The sequence below is a fragment of the Ursus arctos genome, unplaced genomic scaffold, assembly GCF_023065955.2.
Source record: "Ursus arctos isolate Adak ecotype North America unplaced genomic scaffold, UrsArc2.0 scaffold_6, whole genome shotgun sequence".
Classification (NCBI taxonomy): domain Eukaryota; kingdom Metazoa; phylum Chordata; class Mammalia; order Carnivora; family Ursidae; genus Ursus; species Ursus arctos.
Genome location: NW_026623078.1, coordinates 16,970,159 through 16,996,099, shown reverse-complemented (window position 1 = coordinate 16,996,099; position 25,941 = coordinate 16,970,159). Strand labels below are relative to the sequence as shown.

The window sequence follows — 25,941 nt, the reverse complement described above, 5'->3', positions numbered from 1 at the left end:
TGGAAGACATCGCCAGGTTCAAACGTCTGGAAAGAAGCCAGTAAATTTAAGTGATGAAAGAAATGGAAAATAATTTCTCTGGATATAAAGTTAGGAACATTAGCAGGCTTCAAGACTGACTGTGACCTTGGGAGGTTTCTGAAGCTTTATACATTGTTACCACTACAGTAGGAATCGAGTTTAAAATAAAGTAAAGCAAAACAATCTTTCAGCATGTCTGCATCTCCTGTTTTTACTTTCACAATTTAAAAAATCTTGTGAACCCTAGCTCAGGATTATTAATAGACAATGGTTCGATGGTTTTGTCAGAAAGATATTTCCATTACCTGTGTATATCTTAAAGGTAATTTTATTATATCCAGGGACCAATTTTTTTAAGTGCCACAATAGAAATTAATGTGCAAGTGGGAATTGTTTAACAGAAATTTGCCTTGAAGCAACCTGAGCTCTACACCATCTATACTGTTAAATGTGTAATTACCTGTAAAGCCAAGACTTTTTTTTTTTCCTACTGAAAATAATCACTCCCCCACCCCCACCAGTTCTTTTGTGAATGTTACGTTTTTCATACCTGGTGACTAGTTTCTGTATCTGGATTCCCTGTATTTCTCCTGTTCCTATTTCCATATGTAGACATTCTTTTCCATGGTTTCTTTTACAGCGAAAAAACAACTTTTCTTATGTAATCCTGTTAAAGCCAGTGACAATAATTATGGGACCCTTTTCATTTAACTAGTGTTCTTCTCCTGGAGCGCTTACCACTCAGTGATTTCAAGGGGGAAAAGAACGTGTCCTTCAAGAATGGGGAAGAAGGTATTCGAAGAGAGAGAATCCTCTGAAAATAGGAACATCTGACTAGTGTCTAAATAAACAAGAAAATCCGTGTTACTTATTGAAGGTTCTTTCTTGGGGTATCACTTTGGGCTTTAAGGCCACAATAAAGAGAAAAGTTACTCCTCCAAACATTCCTGAGGCAGTTTGCAAATCTCTAGTGATATCTGAAAATCATTTCCGCGGATGTGGGTGCTCTCTCTGTAGGAAGCGTTTTTCTAATCATGGTGTCAGTGTATCAGGGAGAAGGAGCACAAAAAAGATGAGCCTCATTGCATATGACTTTTATCGTATGTATGTTATTAACTTTGAAACTGGAAGTGATTTGAAGGACATTAATTCACCTTAAGGAAACTTTCTTGGGCTTCTCTTTTGCTTTATTTTCAATGTCAGATTACAAGCTAATTTAAATTTCAAGTATTCGATTACATTCCTCTTGAATTGACTGCTCATGATCATTGCCAAATCAGTGCTCCCATTCAGGGAGAAGCTATTTTAATTCTACTGAAGGCAGGTCTTCTAATGAAGAGGAGAGTTTAAATTCTTCCTACATGGAATAGCCCATGATGAATGGTTTTTATCATAAAGTCTGAGTCAAGCCTACACAAGCGGTTTGCGTACTAAGTTATATAGAAGGCTTTTAAATTAACATCACAGAAATGTTCTGTAATAGGAAAATATGGTATAAAGTACCTAACAGATTAGTGGAAAAGCACTATCGGAGCCCAGAGGGCAGCCACAGAAACTGCCCACCCCGTATCTTGATGGTATTTGGCACACTTTATGGACTAAAGAAGCATTTGCAGTTTTAATCATCTTTCTCCAAAAGGTAAGCATAATCTTTGCATTTATTTCTAATGTTGTTTAAGAACATATCCAATTTGAATACGTGATGTGAGTCAATGCCAGGCTTTAAAAACTCAGTACCCCGTGTTCCGTTATCTTGAGGGTGAGTTGGGGGTGCAAGAGGAAATTAGTTAATTTCAATTTGCCTACAATGAGCACAGCTTATCCACACAAAAGAATGGATCCTTGGTTTTTGGACGAAGTAATTAGAAATTCCTAAAGGTCTTGGTACTCCATCAGTAGTGATGGGTGGTCCGATAGATGAAAATCAACATGTCAACTTTTTTAGATGCTCCAGGTGAAAGTCAGGGCCCTGCATAGATGGGCCAGAGTCTCCTGCCTCAAGCCGCAGCCTAGGATAGAACAAGGGAGGAAGCACAGCAAAGGAAGATCTTTTTTGATTTGTAATTACTACTTTTCTTAATGTCCTCATTTTCAGCAAAGGAACTTACGCAGAATTTCTCCTATTATTTTTTTCTTTTGGAAAACCAACTTAATCTCTGTCCTCCCCGAAGATCCCCAAAGATGTGTACCTTTTGGAAAGGATGTATTTTACAGGGAAAAAATACTCCATTGAAAACCAAGAAGGAGCAATACTAAAGCACTATCATTTAAAACACTGAATTCAGTTGTGTGAAATTAATTGAAATTTCAATTAACCTATCTTCCTTTTTGATATACTAGTTTTGGGCTGTTCTGTAGTCTGTGTTCACTCATTCCTTCATATATATTTCTTTTCAGCATTATTCTCTGACCTAAATTGCAGTGACATGGAATGTATTACACCAAATTTTTCATATCTGAATAAACCAAAGTCATCCAACCGCAAAACACATTCCACCTGCAAAATTCCATGTCAAGTATTAGTGATGTTTTACATTTTGTGGCAATGTGTCCCACTGTGAGGAACCTGCATGCTGGGTCATCTGTGCTTCCACTGATAAGGGTCCTCCTCCTAGAGAAAGACCGTAAGCTGTTGCACAAAGACAATGAAATTCCAACATTGTGGCATTAATGAAAATAAACTGCTACATCAATGAACCAGAAGAATCTAGGAATAGATCCACAAATACACAAGTTCCTTTTGGACAAAGGAACTTGGACAATTCAATGGAGAATGAAAAGTATTTTCAAAAAATGATGATGGAACAGGTGGATACTCATTTAGAAAAATAGTAAACATGGACCAAAATGATCAACTTGAGACAGATCACAGACCTACAAATTAAATCTAAAAGTGTAACGCTTCTAGAATAAACAGATGAGAATATTTTTGCAACCTTGACGTAGGTTAAAATTTCCCAGAGTCACAAAAAACACTGTTCAAGAAAAAACTGACAACCTGTTCTTTAAAAAAATTAAAAACCTCTGCCCATCAAGTGACACTGTCAGAAAAAGAAAAGGCAAAAACTAAATAGGAGAAAATAGATCTAGTACATATATCTGAAAGAGAACTTTTAGAAAAAATAAAGGACTACACATCAATAATAGAAAGATGAACAACCCAACTTCTAAAAAGGGAAAAGGACTTCAACAGACACTTTGCAAAAGAAGATACACAGAGATGTGGAAGCACATGAGGTACTCAGCATTGGTCGTGAGGGAGACACGAATTTAAACCCAATGAGACACTAGTTCATAGCCACTCAAATCACTAAAAATAAAAAGACAATACCAAATGTCGGCAAAGATGTGGAATAACTGGAACTCTGACACACTGCTAATGGGAAGGTCTGAAGTCAATCAAACATTTGGTCTCTGACCCAGTAATTCCACTCAGGGGTATGATCCAAGATACAGGAAAACATATGTCCACAAAAAGACTTGTTCAGTGATGTTCACAGCAATTTTATTCCAAATGCCCAACTGGAAACAAGCCAAATACCCATTAACAGAAGACCAGAGAAAAAGCAACTGCACTATGTACACACAATGAGACACTACTCAGCAACAAAAGGAACCAGCTCTTGAGACAAGAGCACAGACGAATCTGGAAGACATGATACCGAATGAAAGGAAACCAACACAAAGGGTATTTGCTGTGATTCCATTTATATACATTTAAAACCGGACAGAACTAATTTATGGTGATAGAAATCAGAACAATGATTTCTTCTGGGGTAGAAAAGGTGAAACTAACTGCCAAATGGCAGAGAGAATTTGCTGGGGTGATGGAAACGGTCTACATTTTTATTAGGGTGGTTCTAAGAGAGTGTATGTTTGTTAGACCTTCCTTATCAAACTGTACACTTAAGATCTCTAAATCTTACCTCAAAAAATCCCATACTTTATAAATAAAGACACGATATTACCAACATTGTCTCATCACGAAGTTTCAAGGGCCTTAATGCTGATTTGATATCTTAATTAAAATCTATTTTTATTTTAAATTCTTCTGAACTTTCCAACCTTTTATTTATATGTAGTATGTCATGCATATATAAAGAAGAAATGATGACTCAGTCCCACATGAATTCATGTCAGTTATAGTTTACTCATTTGAATGTCATGTTGCACCTTTATGTTTAGATTACTCTATCAGGGCCTGAGAATTTTTTTTTCTATTTATAGGCCCTGGGAAAGCTTATTTTCAACAGTTAACTGCTGTTAGCACCCATTTAAAATGCCTCTCTTGTAAGTTATTTTTGCCTCTTCTGTTTTTACCTGACCATTTTTTCTTTGGTCTCATGTTTGTCATAAAGCAGGTTTCTGGAAGAAATTAAAACACATTTTATAGGATATACTATATCCATTTGCCTTTTCTTCTGACTTGTATGTCACAGAAACAAACTCACAGTTAAGCATCTTGAGGTCCTAGGAGGCTTTAAGATAGTCTTGGGCTTGAATATCTCTTCTATTCCTTACGAGTTATGTGGATTTAGGTAAAATTACTGAATTTCTTCATGCCTCAGTTTCTTCTTAAATAAAAACAGCTGTGTGGATAACTATTTCACAACTTTGAGATGGGAGAAGGAAAGGTGAGAGCTGGCTCCCTGAAACTAATAAGGGGGTGTACTGTTCGTAGAAAATTAAAAAAAAATAGCCCCATGCCCCATGCAGACAATTCCAAGATGTAGCAGTGATAAACTACCCGTCCCCAGCGACAATGCAAATGAAATCAAAGCACTACGGTCTCCCACCTGTGAGGGTGAAGGGCAGGAGCAGGAGAACACAAGACAGAGGTGAGTCTTCAATTCAGTGCTGGCCCAGGAACAGCTAACCTTCCCTGAATACTTTCTCTGTGCCTGGCCCCATGACAGACACATTCATCACTTCATCCTTGCCACAGTTCAATGAAGCAGGCACTAACTATGGTCACCACTTCATAGTTCAGGAACTGAGAGGTCTGTGACCTCGAGGCTACCAGCGGGGACCGGTCAAAGGAGGGACACGCTGGCAGCGAACCCTGACACACGCCTTTGCCACCATGAAGGCACACTACTGCTTCTGAGCTTCTGAGCCTTTAGGGCAGCTTTTTTTTTTTTTTTTAAAGATTTTATTTATTTATTCGACAGAGATAGAGACAGCCAGCGAGAGAGGGAACACAAGCAGGGGGAGTGGGAGAGGAAGAAGCAGGCTCCCAGCAAAAGAGCCCGATGTGGGGCTCGATCCCAGAACACCAGGATCACGCCCTGAGCCGAAGGCAGACGCTTAACCGCTGTGCCACCCAGGCGCCCCTTTAGGGCAGCTTCTAAAGGTAACTGGCAAGGGAGTGGGACGGGTCAGCGGGGGGGGGGGCTCTTGATGGAAAATAGTCGTGTTGGAGAATTTGGATCCTCAAGCTTGATTCACAATGGCACAAGAAATAAGAACAATTAAGAAAGCAGAGCCTCCTGTTATAGTCCTTAGGGAAATAGTTTCGTTTCCCAATACTCGGGAAATGGAGAAGAGCAGCCTTGCCAAAAACACTGCGTGGAGCTGTCTCAGTTTGCTCTGTGTGTGTGTGTGTGTGTGTGTGTGTGTCCAGCAAACCCAGCACGACTTCACACATGCCAGCATCATGTGCCCGAGGCTCCCTGGCCAGATGTCCCCCCTGGGCCTGAGGACCTGTAAGCCGGCCCAGTGCCCTCACCAATGAGAGCAGTCTCCTACTGCAGGGGCCAGCAGAGGAGAGCAGAGCCCTTCAGGCAGCCCATAACCAGCCAAGTATGCTTCACGGCAGTGAACTTGCCCCCTTGGCTATACTGTGGATATGGCTATAAATCAAGCAGTAATTAGATTTTGCCACATTTAACACAACCCCTCTGTTGCCCTCATTTACCAGGTCTGGACGGGTAAGCAAAGCAGACCGTTTCCACTAAAAACACAGACTTCTTCACTTTGAGCTCTGTGTCCTGCCTTAGCCCCTGAAGCACAAGACAGCCATGGAGAGAACGTTTTCTCTCAGGGTCTGGCTTGTATGACAATACCCTGCAATTTCACCAGTGATGGGATGGAAAGGGCACGGGGAGAGAGGGGATCTGTCCTTATCATATTGGAACACACATTAACAACCAAAAGCCTATGGAAAATATAATAGCAGTTCAAAGAAACTACGCATTAGTATGAAAATGTAATTAACCTGCCAGAAAAGCATTGAAATCTTCATAGACACACACGCGCACACATACACAGAAACCCATGCAAACTAAGCTCTCATTTGATTTTAGTGAAAGCAAATTCAGCCTTCACTTTAGGCTATAAACATGTCAAACTGGGTGGCTTATAAGGGAGACCTCGGGCGACGTGTGAATTATGCCTTCATGAAGATTTGAATTCTAAATGTTATCGAGCCGTGTGAAAATGCAACCTAATACTAAGGTGACATAGAAACGCCAATGTTCTCTTTTACTGTGACCTGAAATGCTTTTTATTTTACATTTCCACACATTATGCTTAAGTTAAATACATTTTGATAACCTGTGGAAATGGAAGTGGTGGTAGAAAACCAAACAACCTGAATTTTTATTTATTTTAAACCACTGGCTCTTTTCTCAATGGACTCTCCCCGACAACTTTAAAAAGCCGGAGATATCAATGATTCCAAAATTACGTTATGGCTGAAAAGTTTTAGTTGAAAAAAAGTTAGCTATTTTAGACCACCGTTGGCAAACTTTTTTGTAAAGGGTCAGATATTGAGTATCTGCAGGTCACACAGTCTTTGTCATGACTTCTCAACTCTGCGTCTATAGAATGGAACAGCCATAGGCAACACATAAACGGATGATCATGGCTAGGTTCCAATAAAACTTTATTTACAAAACCTGACAGTGGTCTGGATGTGGTCCATGGGCCAACATTTGTCAACCTCTAAAGCAGTGTGGAATCTGGTCTTTTCTATTGGAAGCTGATGCTTCAGAGCAAAAAAGATCTATAAATAAGCAATCCTTTGTAACCAAGTGTATAATGTTAGATGTGGCAAATGTTTCTCAAGTTTCTGGAAGTTGCTAATTTTTATCAAGAAGCAGAAGACTTGAGGGTGTTTATCCTTTCTTGCACACAACACATTAGCAGGTGTTAACGCTGATCACAGCTGGAAACAGAGCAGATCCTATGTGTGACTCAAGATGGCTAGAGAAAGTGTTCTTACAAGGGAAGGCTTCATTTGAAGGGGATTGGATCTCCACAGGCCCAAAGCGCCTTAAAAAAAAAAAAAATTCACTGCTGTTACTTAAGAGCACAATTGATTCCCTCAACTTGAAAAGGGCACTGAAAATACTGTGCTTTGAAAGCACACAAAACACTAAGGGAGGAGGGAAAAGCATGATGTATTCTTCTCAAATAACACAAAAGAATTTGTGTTCACAGGTTTAAGGAAAATTAATTAAGATGTAATCTTTAGATCAGGAATGGTTAACTATTTCCATGCCCAAAGGGAATATAACCGGAAATGGGAAAAAAAAAAAAAGATGCCACCCAGGGGCGGGAGGAGGGGGAGCCTGTGCCAATGAAGTCCGAGGTGAGCAAAGATCACAAAGACCCTCAGCTGTGGGCAGGTAGGAAGGACAGGTACGCTGGACTTCTAACACCATAAATCTGGGTGCGTACATTCAAACACGGCCGTTCTCTGACCCCATTGCTCACTGTCCTGGGTGACAAGGTCAGCACGGTGTCCTCGTTCCAGAAGGTCAACCAGTTGAAACCCAAACTCTCAAGGTTTGGTGCTCAAGCCCTTTCTGGGGCAAGAGAAGGCATGAATAACTATCTCAGTTCCCAAAGATTTCATATCACTGCCTGTGTGACTCTTTTTAAAAAAGGTACTACTTTGACAATGTAGCAATTTGATACTAGATTAAAATAGCCCAGCTGATAATATGATGGAAAATGGAGAAAGGAAAAAAAGAGGAAAAAGCGCTATGGAGTAATCGTTAACTTGGAAGAAATAGGAATAAATATGTAACTAGCCTGAAAAAAGAAATTTATGAACTAAAGGGATTACTTATATAAAAGCAGATGTACCCACAGGTAGAGGTCTTTTGCGTGTGAGGGACATGGCTCTCCACACTCCCAGCAATTCCAAAGAGGCTTGAGCTATATACACCAGCCCTGGGGCTCTTGGTAAATGCAGATTCCACAGGGGCCCAGAGACTACTCTCTCCCCTCCTCTCAACTGCCCTGCTCTTTGGAGTCTCAATCTTTCCCTATCTGCTGAAGTCCCAGAGGGTACCCTCCTATTTTTGTCTATCTAACAGTGCAGTTGTGTCTAACTGAAGACAAAGAGCAAACTAGGGGTGCCTGGGTGGCTCAGTTGGTTAAGCGTCCAACTCTTGGTTTCGGCTCCGGTCATGATCTCAAGGTCATGAGATCGAGTCCTGCATCGGGCTCTGTGCTGAGCATGAAGCCTGCTTAAGATTCTCTCTTTCCTCCTCCCTCTGCCCCTCCCCACTCGTGCTTGCTGTCTTTCTCTCTCTCTCAAAAAAACAAAACAAAACAAAACAAAACAAAACAAAACAAAACCTATACCAGCAAGTCCTGGGTCTTCTGCAAACCCCATCTTGAAAAGCCACACTGATTGCTTATCCATGCTGTGGTAACGAAGTTGAGGTCTAGGATAAGATACAGGAAGGCTCTGCCTGCTCTTGTTCACCTGGGGAGCTACGTACACCTGCCCTGGGGCTCTTGGGAGGCCCCAGGCTTACACATCTATTTGCCCTCAGGAAGAAGAGGTCTGCTCCTAGTTAGTGCTAGAATCTTCCCAGCACGAGGTGGCAACAGTGCTTCATACCCAGCTTCACTTCCCTACCTACCAGGGTCCAAGAGATAATACCATCTATCGAAAGCAAACAGAAAAACTTTAAGAGTGAGTTCAAATGCTGCAGAAGAACAGAAAACATGTTTTATCATGGAGATAAAGCAATTGAAAATATGTCACTGGACATATGTCACTGGACTCCTCAGTCCATACCCCTCTAATGACAGCCTATCGCCTTTAGGGCAACAGCTGAAACCCTAACAGCCCAACGGCCATTTCCACTCTGGCTCCAAACACTCTCTGACCTCACTTCTGATGGGCATGGGGCCCCCCTCCACCCCAACAATGCTGCTCTCCTGGCTGCTCCCTCTACCTGCGGCCCTTTCCCACAGAAACCTGTATGGCTGGCTCATACTCTCCCAGGTACAGGTTTGACTCAAGTATCCCCTCCTAGTCAGGCCTTCCTTGGCCCCCCATCTGTATCAGTTCTCTGTTGCTGTGTCACAAATGACCACAAATGCTGTGGCTTAAAACAGCACCCAGTTAACATCTCCCAGTATCTGTCAAGGCCCGGGTGTGGCTTACCTCAGTTCTTGACTCCAGGTCTCACAAGGCTGCCATCACGGTGACCTCTGGGTAGCTTTCATTTAGGAGCCTGGGGTTCTCCTTTGAGTTCCTGTGGCTGTTGGCAAAATTCAGTCCCTGGGGGTGCAGGACTGAGGTCCCGGTTTTCCTGCGGGCTGTGGGCGGGGATCATTCTCAACCACTAGCAGAGCAGCACCCAGTCCCCTGCCAAGTGGCCTTCTCACAGTTCCCTTCTTCACGGTCCGCAGGAGAATTCCCACCCCAGTCTGCTGAGAGGCGGTCTTCTATACCATAATCAAACAGCCACAGCAGTGACAGCACCTTCACCACGCTCTGTTGGCCCCACCGCCCAGTACCAGGGTCACCCTAGAGCCCTGCCTAGCATACCTTCTAAAATGCTACTGCCTCACCCTACAACACACCATCTATCCCCAACCTTCAGTTTCCTTTATATTTATTTATCTTCCACATTTCTGCTCCACCTCACGGAAACAGAAGCCTCTCAAGGGCAGAACTCACTGTCTGTTTTTGTTTCCTACTATATCCCCAGCCGTAGAAGATCAGGCTCAGACAATAAATATTTATGGAATGAATAAATTATTTCCTCTGTAGGTTTGCTTTAAAACCCGTCAGCATGTCAGCATCTCCGGTTCCACCGCTACCCTGCAAATTACCATGTCCTTTTCTTATTGTGGTTGCACTGCAACTTTTAGTCACAAAAAATGAAGCTAAATGCTCTCCTTCTCATGGTACAAAGCTCCGTAGTTCGAGTTTATTTATAGTTTTATCAGCCAATGATGTGGCGAGAACTCCACATTCAATGGTTGCAAAACCAGCATTTTTATACTTACGTGAAAACAGATATGTTCACTGTCTAGTATTCCAGGTTTGTTTGTTTGTATCTTAAAAATTCTTCAGTCAAAAAAATGAATGGGGGGAATAAGAAGTAAAAGCCAAACTCCCTCTGAATACTGACTCTGAGAAAACCAGGAGTATGTGATTTCAACAAAGAGAAAAGTGTGGTATTCAGAAGCAATGAACAACCTATCGCTACAGTAGTAAATGGGACAGATCCATTATCCATCTCATTTAAAGGGAGTGTTGCAGTTTTTTGCAAGGGGTAGTAGGGCAACAGGCAAAGCCAAATGCTATACGTATAAATACAAATCCATGTCAAACACACATCTGGTATTGGGTATCCATTTCATTCCATATGCCCCTGGTTAGCAAAATTGTTTGGATGAGAAGAAAAACGTATAGGCACTTAAATACTTATAAGCCCAACTGCAACAATAAGTTAATAAGAAATTGATTGTTTACCTGACATGCATCCTAAAAAACACTCATCCATGGTCTCCATTAAAATTAATCAAATTCTACTCAGGTGATTACAGATCATACAAAGCAGCTTGATTTTCTCTTTTATCGTGTTTAGCTTCCCCCACTCTTGTTTATTTTTCTAGCACCACTACTATTAATGTAATGCAAGGAACCTAATTAATTTCTAGATCTCCCTTGCCACTGATAAATAAACATTCGCTTCTGAATTCCTGGCTGGTTCCTGCTTCTGGCTTCTCACCTCTAACCATAATACAGTTTCCAGGTCAATCTGCCAAAAACAGTGATTCTGGCAAGTCATTCCTCTGGTCATGAATGGAGGGCGGCTCCCTATGGTCTAGCTTGTCAAGTTCATAGCCTTCCCCGTGGCCTCACTTGTCAAGTTCTTCTCCTGGAGTAAGCCCTTACTTAACCTCGGTCAGTCTGGTTTCCACGTTAATTGCAAGGCTCTGCACACTTGACTCCAGGCCTCATCTGGCCACCACTGGCCCTGGAGTGATTGGCTGAAAGAATACAGATCAATGAATGAAAACCACAAACAGTAAACTCTAAGCCCTACTGACTGTAAGGACATCTCTTTATAGAAGGACAGACTACTGCTCTTTCCTATGGAAATACAGTAGGGTTGAGAAAGAGAAAGGCTATAAAACATAGTCTTCAGCCTCCAAAATAAAAGTGTGGAAGTAGGGGCGCCTGGGTGGCACAGCGGTTAAGCGTCTGCCTTCGGCTCAGGGCACGATCCCGGCGTTATGGGATCGAGCCCCACATCAGGCTCCTATGCTATGGGCCTGCTTCTTCCTCTCCCACTCCCCCTGCTTGTGTTCCCTCTCTCACTGGCTGTCTCTATCTCTGTCAAATAAATAAATAAATAAAATCTTTAAAAAAAAAAAAAAAGTGTGGAAGTAAATTTTTGGCATTTCCCAAGTATCTTAACTGAATTTTCTGTGGAAGGAGAATTCTAACACAGCCCCCAGGAATTCCCAACCCTGTACATAGCCTGCATAATCCCAGGACAGTAAATACAGTGGATTTTACTCCTATGCTTAGGGATGTTTTATGGTGCTCTAACCTTAAGATAGGAAGATCACCTGGATGGGCCTCACCTGATCTCATGAATCCTTTAAAAGCAGAGAGTTTCCTTTGGCTGCTCACAGAAGAGAAACTAAGAGATCGGAAGTGAGGGGGATCTGATGAGAGATTCTGCTGGAGCTGATGAGAGGCACTTAAAAAGGCAGGCCCAGGGCAAGGAAATGCCAGTAGCTTCTAGAAACTTCTAGGAACTGATTGATGGCTGGCCTTGGCTGATAGCGAGGACACAGGGACCTCAATCCTGATAAAAACCTGATGAGCTTAGAAACTGATTTTTCCCCAAAGTCTCAACCAAGAACACAGTCCCGCCAATAACCTGAGTGTGAAACCGTGAGCAGAGAACCCAGTTGAGCCATGCCTTGTGAGCAATACCACTGTGAGCTAAGAAATGGTTGCTTGTGGAAATTTGGTACACAGCAACAGAAAACTAACACGCTTTCTTCTAAGCTAGCCTCTGTTCACATAAAAATAACATTATCCTAAAAGTACCTCCTCCCATCGACTGGTAGGATTATCAGCTGTCCTCATGGGTATGAATGTGTAACCAACAAATGAAAAAGAAAGCAAAGTATAAGAAGCATTGAAGGAAATCTCATCCTTCCTATAAAACTATGAAATCTGAGGACAAGCAAGATATAACCATCTTTTTTTTTTTTTTTTAAGATTTTATTTATTTATTTGACAGAGAGAGAGAGGGAGCACAAGCAGGGGGAGCGGCAAAGGCAGAGGGAGAAGCAGGTTCCCTGGTGAGCAGGGAGCCTGATGTGGGGCTCAATCCCAGGACCCTGGGATCATGACCTGAGCCAAAGTCAGACGCTTAACAGACCTTGAGCCACCCAGGCGCCCCAGGACATACACATCTTTAATGATAGTGACTATTCTAAAGATCACCATATATAAGCAGCACTTCTCAGAAATGTTAAAATAGGAATCAGCCCTTCTGCAATATTTTACTAATGATAACATCAATAAGAGCAACATCAACGTTATAACTGATTTAGGTTTCTATGATATATATTAGGAAAAGTGTTCATCATTTATTCATCAAAATAGTAATTGGTTATCTACTATATCCTTTGTAAGTGCTTATTGACTAATTCCAGGGAATGCTAAAATACACATGTCATCTACATATTATAAGAAAAAGTAAATATCAGAGGATGTTTGCCTATTGCCTTTCTTGAGAGTAGATATTTATTGTTAAAATATAAATATTCAGCATTTCATTTTGCTTTTATAAGCAATCCTGCTGTTATTTCAATTTATAGACATTTGTTTCATTTCTACTCCATGCTAGGCTCTCTGCTAGGCACTAAGAACAGATACATAAGTCAGCCCCTGCCTTCCAGTAACCCTCAGGCTATAAGGAGAGAGGAAAAACAATTCTATTAAGAATTAAAACAAACAAAAAAAAACAGCTGGGTGGCTCAGTTGTTTAAGTTTCTGACGCTTGATTTCAGCTCAGGTCATGATCTCAGGGTTGTGAGATCAAGCCCCGCCTGGGGCTCCTCACTGGGCATGGAGCCTGCTTAAGATTCTCTCTCCCTCTCCTTCTGCTCCTCCTCGCCCCCTGCTCATGGGCACATTCTCTTAAAAAATTAAAAAAAAAAAAGAATTAAAACAATTCCAATCAATACAGTATCATTACTGGTATGTGTGATGTATAAGATGCAGGATAGTCTGGGAATCACATGATGTTTGGTGTGATGGTAGTGAGTGATCAATTAAGAAAGCGTACACTTCATTTGTTTGTTTATTCATTTGTGTTTTTTAGATTCTACAAATGAATGAAATCATACGGTATTTGTCTTTCTTTGACCTATTTCACTCAGCATAATATTCTCTAGGTCCAACCATGTTGGCACAAATGGGAAGATCTCATTCTTTTTTATGGCTGAGTAATATTCCAGCGTGTGTGTGTGTGTGTGTGTGTTGAGTACAACTTCTATATCCATTCATCTATAGATGGTCATTTGGGTTGCTACCATATCCAGGCTATAGTAAATAATGCTGTAATCAACATAGGGGAGCATATATCTTTTTGAATTAGTGTTCTTGTTTTCTCTGGGTAAATACTCGGTAGTTGAATTAATTACTGGATCATAAGTATATTTATTTTAAAATTTTTGAGGAACCTCCATACTATTTTCTGGAGGGCAAAAGAGGTGAAGGGGTGTAGGAGGTACAGGCTTCCAGTTAGGGAATGAATAAGTCCCGGGGATAAATGTACAGCATAGGGAATATAATCATCGGTACTGTAACAGTGTTGTACAGTGACAGATGGTAGCTACACCATCTGTGATGAGCACAGCATCATGTATAGAGTTGTTGAATCACTATGCTGTACACAGTAAACTAAAGTAACATTGGGTGTCAACTATATTTCAATTTAAAAAAGAAATAAAATGGAATGAAATTAAAGAAAAAAAGTTAGAGTAAAATAAAATCAGAATTTTGAAAAAAAAAAGTGTCTATTTCCATCCGTCCATCCATCCACCCAAGACAATTAAGAGTTACACAGAAACAGCTAACCTAATTAATGGCAGTTCTGACATTTGTTGTAAGCTTAAGGATTGTGACCAACTGCATTTTTTTAATTAAAGAAAACTACTTTTCATAAAATACTTCAATCCACTGTCATCTGCTTACATATGAAAGGTGATGGTTCTCAGTCTGTCACCATCAAGTCTAAAACAATAGCCTGAGTACTACAAAATGGTGTCCATCCATGGGAGGGAATGACATTTAGTTCACTAACTTCTAACATTCTCCAAATAGAAAGTTATATTAAAACCAAACTGACTTCCCAGAAACAGAGTACAGTATATGAGAGTTTGGGGCCTAAATCAAATGCACAAAACATTTCATTCTTGACCCAGCAATATAAAATGACAATAACCATGTAATTGAAGAGATAGAGTGATTATAACAGGAAATACTGAACATTACAATTTAAGAACACACACATGCCAAATATCTACCTTACCAGTCTTGTTGGGAGGAAATAAAAATCTTAATCCCTATTATAAAGATTTTTCTTAGGTGAGAAATTTCCCCCAGGATAATGCTTGTCTTATTTGGCATTTATTTATTTATTTTTAAAGATTTTATTTATTTATTCGAAAGAGATAGAGACAGCCAGCGAGAGAGGGAACACAAGCAGGGGGAGTGGGAGAGGAAGAAGTAGGCTCATAGCGGAGGAGCCTGGTGTGGGGCTCGATCCCATAACGCCGGGATCACGCCCTGAGCTGAAGGCAGACGCTTAACTGCTGTGCCACCCAGGCGCCCCTGGCATTTATTTTTTAAAAGAATGAGCTATGACTCTTCACACAAGCTGTTTTCAAATTCCAACACTAAAAATTATTCCTAAAAGAAATGTCTTAAACTTGGTTGTCAGATGTTTCACATCTGCTATGCGCGCTAGACAAAGTCAAGGATGCAAAACGTAGTGTTTAGAAACAATAGGCACATAATGAATGCACGACTGAAGGCAATGAAGCAAACAATACTTTACCCAAGGCCTCAGTTTATATATCAGCTGTAGAGACATGGCTAGAAAATTTCAAAGTGATAATATAAAACAGTAACACACCACCACCGAGAACTGTACACTTAGATATTAAGATGGTAAATTTTATGTTCTGTGTGTTGTTGTTGTTTTTATACCACAGTTAAAAATAAAACAACAAAAAAACCCCACCAATAACCCAAAACTAACTGTGAGACCGTAAAACAATAAGTGCTATAAATTCAAGTGAGAGTTTTGTCTTTAAAGGAGGCACGAGATGCCCGTTCGGTTTTGCTGACTACAGCATGTATTACTATTACATAGCTACGTGAAGAAAGGGGACAGGGATTCTACGCCAAAATGAGAGCAGAGGAAATGAGCAGGGTTTGCAAAAAGCATTCAAGATCTCACGTGGACCAACAGAGCTGAGGGGGAGGATTCCAAGCTGGAGAACAGAAATGGCTGGAAAAGTAAATCAGAGCTCGCCTATGGCAAAAGGTGAGCGCCTGACCTACCTTATTTGTACCTTTTACCCCCACAGTCTATGGGAGTTAGTAAAAGGTTTTTAAGAACGAAGGTGACATGAAGACTATTTTATTAAGAAGCGCCTACACTCAGCACACAAGGCAGACTGGATAGGGAACACCTGCGGGACAGAGTAACCAACTGGAGACATCTTCAGCGATGTTAGGTGATGAAAGAAGACGGGCGCTTGACTTGGAACTCAGGAAGGACAAAAAGAAAAGAGCAAATATGAAAAGTCCAAGAACCAAAATACTTAATGAGCGAATGCTGAGGAGTGCAGGTGATGCTCAAGTTTTTCCCAAGATGGTTCCTTAGTAATAGAAACTTAGTGATATGATACTCTTGCAGAAAAGCTAGGAGAGGATGCTGGTTTAGCAGGAAAATCTGGAGATCCATTCGTGACCTAGTGCATTTGAGTTTGTAGTAGATTATTGATTAAGTGACTCTAGCAAGTGACGTAAAGGTTGAGATAATCAGGGCACCTGGGTGGGTTAAGCATCTGCCTATGGTTCCAGTCATGATCCTGGGTCCCTGGGATTGAGCCCCGCATTGGACTCCTTGCTCATTGGGGAAGCTGCTTCTCCCTCTGTGCATGTGCTCTCATCTCTCTGTCTCTCTCTCAAATAAGAATTTAAAAAATCTTAAAAAAAAAAAAAGGTTGAGATAATCAATGTGTGAAGAATAGCTGGAACCAGGTGTGGGTGTGATGTTCCAGGTGCAAAACGACCGAATGGCTGAGACAGAGCCCTGGTCTGAGTGTACATTTCAGTCACAGGAAGTGGATGGACAAAGAGGGCAGGACATGGAGGAGATGAGCGCCTCTGACCTAGCAAGACAGCAGAAAACAGACCAGCAGGTCATGGGGTCCTGAGGTCAGGGGAAGACGGAATGAAGTGTCCCAGATTTATACATCAGGGTGGAGAACCTCCAGAAAGTACCAAAAAAAGGTAGTGCCGAGCGAAGGCAGAAGGGAAAGGAAGGCCCAAGGTGAGAAGCAGGACAGCAGAACACACAGACATGTTGTGAGGTGCAAGGCAAGGAGCGGAGATGGACTGACTCCACGGAGAAGAAGAGGCAGTCAGGATTCAGCAGGGTAAGAACAATGGTGAGATCAATGTTAACGTTCTTTCTAAAATGAAAAATATTCAGCAGCACCAACATATTCTCCACCAAACCTGCACCGAAGGAATAGTCAATGCTTCTATTTTTATCCTCAAAATATGACTGGCTTTGTAATAATGAACTAATGTTTAAGCACACCAGCATTTTAGGCTCGGTTTAGGGATTATTAAGCAAGTATTTAGAACCAAATACTGAATTTCAGCAGCACATATATAACCCAGGGAATGTGAATCCATTAAGCTTTTATGCTAATAACTGTTCTGGAGAAGTTGAAAGAGAGTTGAAAGAAAGAAGCTAAAGTTTAAATTAAGTCCTACTCTGACATTAACATTTTTTTCCCCCAAATTCTCCAATTGGTGACCAAGCACACTAACCTCCTACGCGAAGAAGCTATTTTTAAAAACACTAAAATCTCAATATCCATTACGCGCATGAAACAGCCTCTTGAGTATTACAAGAGAGCAGTCATTTACCAAAACAGTATAAACTGTACAAAGACAGAATTCCTCTCTTACTGTTTGATAGGAAATTACCTCTTCAAAGATTTACAAAGAACTGTTGCTTGATTAACATCAGTTTAAAAAGGAGAGAGAGAGAAGGGAAAAGAGAAAATGATTAATCACGGTCTCAGGCGGTCTCTGGCACCGCTAGTCAGCTGCCGTGCCTCAGTGACTAGAACCACAGCCCAGGCCCAGTGGCCTCCAGCAACAATGCTGAGGACACAGGAGGGAACAAACATGGCAGCTCCCAGTACACCCCAGATAAGGCTACAGTTTGGGAGTATACACCCTAGCCCTCAAACCTCCCAACAACCATCCTACCAAACACAGACCATGATGCCAAAACTCAGGTATCTAATATTTACCTTTTTCCTGGTCAGGCCAGGACTGCTGGAATAAGGAAAGGGAATTACCTCACCATTTGAAATCCTTCAGATTCCTCATGTCACTGCTTCCAAAAGAAGAAGGGTATCTCATACTTGTATAGTCTTTACTGTTTTCAAAGGAAAGAAATCTACTGAGTTTCCATTTTCCACCCATTTAGGTTCGCTCCCAGAATATCATTTCAGTATTGTTTGAAAATGCTCCTACCATCACTGATATTTTCTCTTTGTAACTCTTCCCCCCAAATTTCTTCTGCTTTGAAAGTGTGTTAACATCATGGTTGTCCAACAACATCAGCTCTCAAAATCTGTCACAGTTATATAACAGGCTCCTCGGTTCAAGCCATAAGACCTGCAGACCCTATGTGCTGTTATGAAAATTCTCTCCAGCATTTGTCAAGCCACCAAGCATTGCATTTTCAATTGGATCGTGATCACTACAATAAATCGTGACCCCACGGCCATCATTTGGCAGAATGGCGCAGTCTAGCGTAAGGCTGGAGATGCAGTCGTCTGAACTGCACAACTAGTGGTTGCCTGACTTCACATAAGTCATGTTCTTACAAAAGTGAATCTGTGTAGGCGACACAAGTTGAAGATTTAGACATGTGAACACAAGTCCATGTGCTCATCTACGGTAAGAAGTGCACATGGATTTCCGTCTTCAAATCTCTGCTCTAAGTGGGTTCCTAAAGTTGAAAGGGCAAGGAAGAAATTATAGAAGTGGCACTGAGACATACATACAAACATACAAATAATTTCGGAGAATGCAGAAGTCCTAGATCAGGACATAGTTCAATGCATTCATTTGGTGACTATTACTAGAGCACGCATCGGGTGTCAGGCACTGCTCCAGGCCCTGGGGATACAGCAATCAACAGACGAGACTTCCTGCCCTCAGGGAGCTCACCACGCACCTCGACTAGACAAGAATCTCACGGAAGAGCCACACAGCAGCAGGGAGAGTGTGATCATGCTGTCAGAGACCATACCGCTGTGCAGCCCTGATTATGGCTGATGTATCCAGAAGTGCTTTGAGCAGCTAGAGAATGCAATTCCAGTGTGCTCTGAGCCACTCAACATGGCAGACTCAGGGCTACGCCTCCCCTTGTAATAAACGTGGTCATAACTATTCTAATTACACAGACGTACACCACACTGACTTACTGTCAGATTACCATTAATTCACTTCACTAATTTTTAAAATAACTTTTTAACAGACTATTAAGCTTCAACTTCTAACTAATTAAAGCTGCTTAAAAAGAGAGCTTTATTTCACCCAGTTAACTCGTGATTTCCTAAAACTAAATAGTGTAAGTGTCCTAAACCTCCTTACTACTCAATGCATTTAATGGATACAACAGTTTGAGGGCTTCGTTTCAATTCATCCACAAAGTATTTTGTCCTTGTCTCATGAGGATTTCCAAGCGCTACCTGATTTTAACCAGAACCGGGACTTCGTTAAAGAACAGTCATGAATCTCTGATGTGTGAGTGTGTTGTGTTGGCTTGAAGCTAAGTGACAGCTGAAATATTTCAAACCGGCTTTTATTTTGTGACTCTGTTGGGTGAGGCCTATAATTTGCAAAATTACTAAGCTGATTCGTTTGAAATTCTAATAACCACGGTCTGGCCAACTAATGTCCATCCAAATGAGAAATTAGTACAGGGACTTATTCTGATTCTTCTGTTGCAGTCCTACCAGCTTCTTTATCGACCTGGTCGCCGTTGCTTTCATATGGGTGTTTTAGCAGATCGAGGTTTGCTACGTAAGATATTTATTTTTTCATTTCATTCAAAGGTAGCTTTGATACACTAAGGTGAGCTTATAGAGCATGCACTATTATCATGGGTGCAATATATTTTCTATATGAATGTGCAGGTTTTCTAAATAAGGCTATCAGTTAGCTTAGAAAGGGCTGGGCATACAGCGGTACAGGCCGCAGACGACGCAATTTGAGAGATGTCATGACCGCGGTGGTCTGTGTGAGTGGCACCCTAGGACCATCCACGATTCATTTGTACAAGTGTATGTGGTGCCTCTGAGCACCCAAATGCTAGGTATGATTCCAGGCTGCTGCCGAAAGTCATTTCCAAGTAGCACGGCGCTTTACACAAGCCCCCCCAAAATGTACATAAGTACCAGACAAATAGTCGTCATATTCACTGGTTCAAATACTTCCTGGGGAAGAGTAAATGTATTCTTACACAATCAAACCACATACAAAGGAATCAGGGGGACCATTATACTAATGTTTCAGAGAGGGAGACAATCCAGCATATCATTTAAGAGAATGGAATTCTAGAATCAGTCTGATTACGTGCAAATCCTACTTCACTACTGTTGGCTGTGTAACCCTGGACGAGCTCTTTCACCTCTCTATACCTCAGTGTCTTCATTTATAAAATGGGGATAAGAGCGTAACCCAGAGCCCTTATGAGGATTAAATGAGGTAATACATGGAAAGTACGAGAACAGTGCCTGACCACAGTAGACCCTGTGTAAGTGTTCAAATTTGGAATCAGCGTCATTGGGCAAGAACATCAAAGCAGGGAGAGATCAGGTAACTTGCCACGGGTTTAAGAATTAGTCAGGGGTTTCTTCCAGAATGGAAATGAAAACTCTTGATTCACAGGTTAGAGTTTTCATGAGATCATGCTGTTTTACATCCCAACTTTCTGACGAAGGCAAAACCCATGACTTGAAGTCATTCTGACATCTGAAAAGCAAACTGCCATGCACCTGAGTGCTTTGATTAGTGACACGGGTCGTCCTTAACAAGCCACCAGGGCTGAGGCTCAGGGCCTTCCGAAGCCATGTACCGCCAGAGCCTGGGCTGACATGCATTTACTGGCCCCCCTCTCCTCGTGGGGAGATGCACACCAGTGGACAAACAACTCCAGTTCACACAATCAGCCATCAAGAAGACTCCTAGTCCCAGAAGGGAGTAATTGTCCGGAAGCTCTCGTCCTGCCCCGGGGAGGTGTCTCCTGCTTTCATTCATGTTCTTTAAATATCAGCTGATCCCTGGGGCGCTACACTCCCTGGGGCGCTACACTCGTACCCTGGAAAATCATGTCATTCGTTTCAGTTGCAAACAGTGTCGCTCCCGGTGCCCTGAGGGAGAGGGATGTGTTCTGAAGATCAAAGTGTCGCTCAAAGTCTCGGGGGCTGAAAGGAGCCAGGCTCCTCTCCACAGTGTGAAGTGGGGCATCAAGAAATCACAGAGAGGCCTGGCATGTTAATGAACAGCTGCTTTTTCTCTATTTCAATTCTTCTACGAGGACCAAGGGAGATTTGGTAACTGGTTTTGATGCAGACTGCAGCTCTTAGATAGTGGAAAACTACACGACAGCCAGGAAACAAGTTCCTCACCCACATCTTCATCTAGTGGCCTGGAAAGCGCAGTCCTACCCCATCAATTCTGGCACACGGGGGGTGCGTGCATTACCTCGGTGCCACAGCTGTCCCGACTACCTCTTAAACCCTTCCATACGGGCTGCTATGTTAGCTGCACCTAACGAGTTCCCCTTGCTTACGAAATGAGATGGGGAGAGCTCACTGCAAATTTGCATAGCAGAAAATCCAGGTAAACTAGAAGGGTGAATGAACCAGAAACAAGACATGCTGTGTGAAACAGGCTGTGTACAAAGCAGCCAAAACCCAAACAGGTCACACAATATCGTCCCTGCGTGACATTGTCATCCTACCCACAATTCTCATCACCATTGCTTTTGGCTAGAAAATCAGGAAAAAGCACCCAAACTCTGTTTCTCGACAGCTTAATAAAAATGCAGACATTCTATTTTTTCATCAATTAACATCTGTGATTTTTAAAATGTCTTCATCATACACGCAATTAGCGTAATATCCTGGGATCAAGCATAGAGCATGGTATCTAAGAAGAAGGAATAACATTATTTTCAGTCCAATAACATTACTTGTTCTAATTTAACACCTGATTATAATGGTCAAATCAAAAATTATATGTCTTGTGGAAGCAGAGAAATCAGACTCTACTTCTCTGCACGGTAAACAGGAGGAGGCTAAGCCTTGGAGACTTTACACAGCGGATCTGAGGTCAAGCCCTACTAAGAGCTGAAGCTAGACCCCTGTTTGTTCCCTAGAAGACAGACTCAGGGACAAGGAAAGATGGTTAATTCTTGCTGCCGCTTCCAGACTTCAAGCAGAAGTGAGCCGTCTGCCGACCATCTGGTGATCACATCACTGCAGGATTACCAAGTCCTGTAGCTAAAATGGAGAATGTGGCGAGACACACACTAGTTTGGGGAACGTCCACACTTACCAGATGGTTCACACCAGGAAGTGCCGTTGACCCCAAGTTCTTCCTCCACGAACCAGTGTAGCCCAGAACCTCAATGCCACATGTTTGTGACAGTTGGTAACCACTATGGTGAGCGCACTGTGCCATCCAGGGCAATGCCTTCACCTTCCCTACCTGGCAACGACACTCCCCAGCTTACAGGGCACCTGCTGTCATTTCTTCTGGCTGTGGCTTCCCTAATTAGGAATACTAACCAATCCGAAGGAGGGAGGGGAGAGACACAGTATCATGAAAGAACAGATGCTAGCATGGTGGCTGAAATATCACCACCAATTAAGTGATGGGGATCACCAAAAATATCCAATCATGCTGGCATGTTTTCAGTTTTGGTAAAAGAATAGAATAAGAGAAGGGGGAGGGAAACGTTACCATGTTTTACATTGGTGTGGTCCTATTTCTCGCTGGAATGAACATTTCCACTTAATGCTTATTCGGGTGGTTAAACTACCATGGTGTACCCTAGCAATTAAGATGTCCCCATTTCTAACCCCCCTGCTTAAAACAAAAACTGTGTGCATTTGTCACTAAAATTTATTTTACCAATAAACCATCATATGCCCAACAAGGCTGATGAAATAAGGGCAGGAGAGAAAGGAAAAACATCATGGGTAGACATTGGAAGCCTCGCTGAAAACGGAGTTTAAAAAATGGTTGTCCTGATCTAGGGGGCAACCTTCCAGGAGCACCTGGGTCTCTAAGTGTGCGTATATCAACTTCTCTTTGTGAGCATTATTTCAGATACTGGTAAAAATGAAACACTTAGAGAAAAACAAACTGCTTTTGCTTTCGTGTTCAAAAAAATAAACTGTCACAGAACGCAGATGAATTAGCTTTGGGGACAGAATAATTTGTGCCCAAATCAAAAGCAAGAAAAAGTTAAATGTCCTGCAGGAAAAAAAGAAGAGAGAGCCAAGGCTGGTAGAATATGTCAAAAAAGAGGTGACCTTCAGAGAAGGAGCGGACCTCTCTAGGCGACTCAAACCACTGCGAGGGAGCAGAGCAGGACTCAGCTCTGAAATCCCTGCTGCCCCTCCCAGTGTCCAACAGAGGGGCCTGGCTCCTAGCACAGCCTATGAAACAGAAACAATTTATTAAATTACTATTTTGAAAATTGTGTGAAAAGAGTACTAGGGAATAAAATTTCAAGACTGTGTGATCTCAGTGCGATCCCACACTGACAAGACTTTCTACATGGATGGCAAGGAGTTCGTTCCAAAGGGAACAAAAGAAATCAGAGCTGGTAACAAAGGCCCTCTTTAGAACACAAAACCCATGGTGCTTTGGGGTTGCGGCCAGCCCTCTCCAACCAGCATGGGATCTCGTAGGCATTAAACACATTACATGCATTCTGAGGGAAAGGAGTTCAGTCTTTGAATCACATTAAGAATAATCTAAGCTCTTTGCAATTTTAACATGACCTACACATAGGAGGCTCTCACAAGGACATTCTCCCAGCTCTCTTAGAGTGAGGATGACTCAGGGCTCAGTTTACCTCTCTAAAGCAGGGCCAGTGAGGAGGCCCTGGGATTGCCAGCCAGCCAGGATAACTGTACCCTGATTCCAGGCACTACAGGCGACACTGTGCAGAATTACCTGAGAAGGACAAGGGGAAATGCAGCTGCCTTAACTGTCACGGAGATCATATGCTTTCTTTAGCTGCCTCAGGAAATTTCTATCAAAAAAACTCTGTGGCCCGGGAGAATGCTAAATTTACAGAAGTTCAGGATTAGATGAAATCGATCTGGCAAATTAAGTGTGTTGTTTTCAAAGGCAGGAGCCCAATCTTTCCATATGGTCGGTACTGTGGATGCCCAAGACACGTCTGTTATGTGAACATTAGATGACAAATAGAAACACGTGACTGTTTAGGAAATCCCAATGCCAGTTCGGCTCCTATAGGTCCCAGATAAAGGAAATCTGTCCCTTACTGGGGTGGTTACTGATGCTTAATCACTTTCAACATGATTTAATGTACTAGTTACTTTCCAGAAATATTTTAATTACATAAAAATACTACATTAAGAATAACAGTAGAAAATGATATTTTTGCAGAATTCTTGTAAATATTTTAAGTGACGGCAATGATAACATGGTCCCAATTTTCTCCTCTGTAAAATCAAGGAGCTAACGTGAAATCTGCATCTATCTTAAGAAAGTCATGATTTCGAATGCAAATACAACACAGCTTCTAGTCCAGAGAACAGTCATCAATAACATTCCCAGGGTTGATGGGGAAGCACGATGGCAGCTTTGCCACCGGATCCAGAATGAGTAACATCTGAGATTCAAAATTTAAGTGAAAAGACGCTGACACACATTTATACATGTGTTAGCAATCACTCAGGGAGAGAAGGAGAGCTCACTTTTCCAATAGTAACAAAGATCCTCCTAATAGTACCTTTTGAGGATTAAGAAACAAAAATTGGGTGAGTTCCTAGGTCAGAACAATTTAGAATTCATTTGGTCACTACAGCTGGCATTTCAAACCCAGAGAGTCCCTGCTTCGTCGTATTTTGGTGATGCCTATCTGCTCAGATGACAAAGAGAAGAGCCTCTGAGATGGAATGCTGACCAGGGCAGGTGGAGAGGTGTCCCTGAACAATGAGAGAGAGAGAAGAAGTGTTTGTTCTCCGATTCTAATTAACTTAGGAAACAAGTCAGAAAACATAGCCAAGAAGGGTACTCATTGAAAAGGGATGTTACTAGAAAAACTTAAAAGATTATACACAGTACTCCTTGTTAAAACAGAGCCTCATCTGTATGACTGAAGTGTGCAACTTAAATTGGGAACATTTTAAATCAATACAATAGGAAAATTTCCTTTTAGAGAAGGAAAACCAAATTACATATTTGGGTATGAAAAACCTTTAAAAAGCACTAAGTACTTTTTTAAAGAATCGTATATAGTAATAGTTAGAATTTATGTACTGTAGGTAACAGGCTTTGTAGGTTAATCAGAGCCTAGGATTAGAAAAACAAGTTGGCAAAAAAAAAATTAACACATACTTAATGCCACTCATACATGAAAGGTCTATCAATAACTTAATGGTCTCCCAAAAAACTCCTGAAAAACTAAAACATACCATCAGATGTTTTTCTTCTTTAACTAGACAATAACAGAAGGAAGGAAGGAAGGAAGGAAGGAAGGAAGGAAGGAAGGAAGGAAGGAAGGAAGGAAGGAAAAGGAAGGAAGGGAGACTGACTGGATATTAATCAGAAAAACTCAGTCTGGGAAAATCTAAGTAAATACAGAAATTCAAAAAATAAAAATAAAAAGCAGGACACTCAGTACTTGGAAGATAAAAATTCAAATGTTCCTAGGATTTGAAAAACTGTGTATTACATATACAAATATATTCCCGCTTAAATGGTTTGTTCCGTGATGGTACTCAGGTCAGATCTATACCAAAAGCAAAGAAGTCTCCATGAGAGTTTAAATCAAAAGTTACCTTAGGGTGGAGGGGGCGGGGATATGGAGGGGAGGGGCTCACCAACATGCCATTCAGAACACCGACTAAACTACTCCCTGGTTTCCAGAAACTTTCACTTGTCAGGCTGCAAATTTTGAGAAGTAGCTGCTCTCTTTTTACTTGCTTAATCTCAGGGCAAACCATAATCTATGTGCAACCATGTAACAAAGTTGAACGTTTTAAATTGTGCAAATCTCCAAAACAAAAAATCATAATGATTGTGTCAAC

General features: G+C 41.6%; 1 protein-coding gene across 2 annotated transcripts in view; it reads right to left on the bottom strand.

Moving 5' to 3' along the window:
- FAM110B (family with sequence similarity 110 member B) overlaps positions 1-25,941 on the bottom strand; it is a 148,705-nt gene that overhangs the window by 78,728 nt on the left and 44,036 nt on the right. Inside the window, exon 3 of one of the 2 annotated variants that reach the window (XM_026516446.4) lies at positions 9,434-9,588. The exons of the other annotated variant lie outside the window; for it this stretch is intronic. The gene's annotated coding sequence lies outside the window, so the exon portion shown is untranslated. The remainder of the gene's footprint in view (positions 1-9,433; positions 9,589-25,941) is intronic. 2 annotated transcript variants of the gene reach the window in all.